Here is a 3,268-nt window from a genome sequence, read left to right on the forward strand (position 1 = left end):
TTGTTTAGATCATAAATAGTTCCATACAGAGTAAAGGTAATAGAAGGTTTTATTACGATGAATTAACTACTGAGGATTGTTGACTCTTTTTTATCTGTTATTTGAATGGGTTGATAGTTATTTGAATTCTATGTTCTTCTTGCCGTTATTATTCTTGTTTTATTAGTTATCAATTTTTTTTAATATCAGTTAAATTCTCTGTTTATGAGTCCAACTCCCAAAAATAATAGAATATAAATTTGACATGATAATAAATAGAATTAGGATCTCAGATCCAACACTTCTATAACTTAGGCTACATTGAAAAATTATTATTCATCATAAATGCGTAAAATATTTTAAAGTAAAGATGAAATATAAATAAAATGAATATTATTAGTATTCTTTTAAAAATTCAAGTGGTAAATATATAAACTAAAATCTTATTTGAAGACAATAAGAAACTCATATATTTCTTTAAAATTTACTTAATCAGCTTGAATTTAAATATATGTATTTTTTTTTTTCAATTATATATTAATGCAAAATACTATGAAGAGACTGTTGTAACCAAAATTTATCATTCAATTAATGATTTATTTTTCTAGGAACCTGCAATGTTTCCTTTAGGTTGATTAAGTTACTAAACATAATCCATCAATCAATCCCTAAGAGTTTGCTTTTGAACTAGGTCAACAAAAAATCATAAATAATTTGAATCAATTTGAGAAAGACACTTTGTTGCTGTCAAGTAAAAAAAACTTTGATTTATAAATTATTTTGAACTTTATTGGTTAACAAAACACTTTTAAACACATGCTTTTATATTGTTCGTCTAAAAAAATAAAAAAAATAAATAAGACTCTTCAAATAAAGTGTGAGACATTTAATTTAATCAACCTAAACCTAGATAAATTTTAGCCGATAATGAGTCCCTACTCATTTCCTTTTTTTACTTTAAATATGTAAGCTTTACAGTTAATTTTAAGCCATTAAAACTAATAAAAAAATCCATTAAATAAAAACTGTTTCTTAACAACTTTGAACTTCAAAGTCATAAAACAGTCTATAAATATTATTAATTTCTTATTTTATATTTTATAGACATAAAACAACTTTAATTTACAGTCAATCATGGTTTAATTTTAGGTGTGGAAGACCATATCTGTAACGGTGAGTAGTTGTCTTTGAGCGAAAATTAAATATATAATTTGAAAATTAAATATATAATTTGATAAACAGAAGTAATATGTAGATTTAACTTAATTTAAAGATTCAGTTAAACTGTATTTTTGAAATTTAAAATAAAAAAATATCAGATTTGATTAATTAATAATGATTAATTTAAGGTACTAATAGTGTTTTGCAACTAAAACTGGATTCTGTTGGAAATGGAGATTACCGTTTTGGTCAGAGTGAATTTAGGATGCGCAACGTTCAACCTTCAACCGTCTTAGTCAATGAGAGGATATATTCTTGAATGAATGGGTTGATTGTTTTTTAATTATGATTAAAAATTGTAATTAATTTAATAATTAAAATATCTAATTGAGATTGAGTGTAGAAAGGAACAGAGAAAGATTAGTTTAGTTAATCAGTTAATGATTTTACAGAAAACACCAGGCAGCACCGATAGCGTGATCATACGTGTAAGTGTGAAGAGGCTCCAACTCCCACGCGTGTTAGTTTGCCAGCTGTATGCAAGTAACTGCTTCGCCAACCGCCCCAACCGGTCACATCAACCGGCCCAACCGGTCATCCTTATCCCTTTTCCATTTTTTCTATTTCTTCCCCAAACCCCACCCTCCTTCTTCTCACAAACCACACACCACATCTCTTAAATTTTAATTTTGATATTTTCTTTATTCTGTCTTTATGATTAAACTCTGTTAGCATGGCATCGGGAAGCAGGGATATGGATCGGGTCAAGGGCCCATGGAGCCCGGAGGAGGATGAGGCGCTGCAGAGGCTGGTGCAGGCTCTGGGGCCGAGAAACTGGACGGTGATAAGCAAGTCCATTCCTGGTCGATCCGGCAAGTCGTGCCGGTTACGGTGGTGCAACCAGCTCTCGCCGGAGGTGGAGCACCGTCCATTCACGCCAGAAGAGGACGATGCTATTGTCAGGGCCCACAGTAGGTTTGGTAACAAGTGGGCCACCATAGCACGTTTGCTCAACGGCCGCACCGATAACGCCGTCAAGAACCACTGGAACTCCACTCTCAAGAGAAAATGCTCCGCCCTAGATCTCGATGACAGGAATCGTCCACCGCTGAAGAGATCCGCCAGTGTTGGTGCGGGTTATTTAAACCCGAGCAGTCCATCCGGGTCTGATTTAAGCGATCCGGGTCAGCCCGCTCTATCGACTCTTTCGGCTTCGGCCCTCTGCAGGCCCAATCTCATGGAAACCGCCTCTTCACTCTCCGATCCAGCCACTTCACTGAGTTTATGTCTCCCCGGACTAAGCTCTGAGCCTAACACGGTAGCTGTACAGCGGCCAGCATCGCCGCCGCCGGCGGTGCCGCCTCCGGTGGTGACGGTGGAAGAGCGTGGGAAGCAATTGTTCAACGCGGAGTTCTTGATGGTGATGCAAGAGATGATAAGGAAGGAAGTGAGGAGTTACATGTCAGGGATGGAGGTGAAGAATGGGTTGAGAATACAAACGGAAGCCATTGGAAACGCGGTGATGAAGCGCATGGGAATCAGCAACATCGAGTGAGAGGAATGAAAGAGAGAAACGGTGTCGTTTGGAGTCTCAGAAGGAAGGCAGGCCACTGGACATGAAACGGTGAATCACAGGGTAGAGAACAAAAGTGAGTGAAAAAAAAAAGAATTTTATTTTATTCTGTAGTTGAAGTAAATTCTAGTTTCCCTTTGCTGAAGGGTAAAAATTAGTAATAATTTTGGCACTGTACAGAACTGAAAGAAGAAAAGATGAAATAGAGTGCTTTTGTGATAAAATATTTTTGATGAGTGTGTGTGGTTGAATAGTGATTAGGAGGAGAATGAAAGAGAAACCTTAAAAAAATGTGGGAGAGTTGGTGATGGAGGAGGACAGAAAGGACAGAACCGTTTTTGTCTGTGTCCTTCAAATTGAAGGAAGATCAGAAGGGTGGGATGTATGATTGACATAAGTGGGTCCGGTTGGAATATTTTGTTTTGCGGTGGAAACTTGTTGGGCAAGTGATTGAGTGATGCCAACCAAATTGAGGCATGTGAAAAACACCGCACATTCACTACTCAATTTCAACTCTACACTCATCATCCAAATATCTCACTTTCAACCTCTTTC

General features: G+C 36.3%; 1 pseudogene across 1 annotated transcript; it reads left to right on the forward strand.

The window, feature by feature from the left end:
• Nucleotides 1-1,777: 1,777 nt before the first annotated feature.
• Nucleotides 1,778-2,937, forward strand: LOC114194518 (transcription factor MYB44 pseudogene; annotated as a pseudogene). Its single transcript, XR_014984245.1, has one exon. The product of XR_014984245.1 is annotated as a transcription factor MYB44 pseudogene (transcript).
• The last annotated feature ends 331 nt before the right edge of the window (nt 2,938-3,268 follow it).

Source organism: Vigna unguiculata, chromosome 8 (assembly GCF_037176805.1).
Source record: "Vigna unguiculata cultivar grain cowpea cultivar isolate G323 ecotype 2 chromosome 8, ASM3717680v1, whole genome shotgun sequence".
Lineage (NCBI taxonomy): Eukaryota > Viridiplantae > Streptophyta > Magnoliopsida > Fabales > Fabaceae > Vigna > Vigna unguiculata.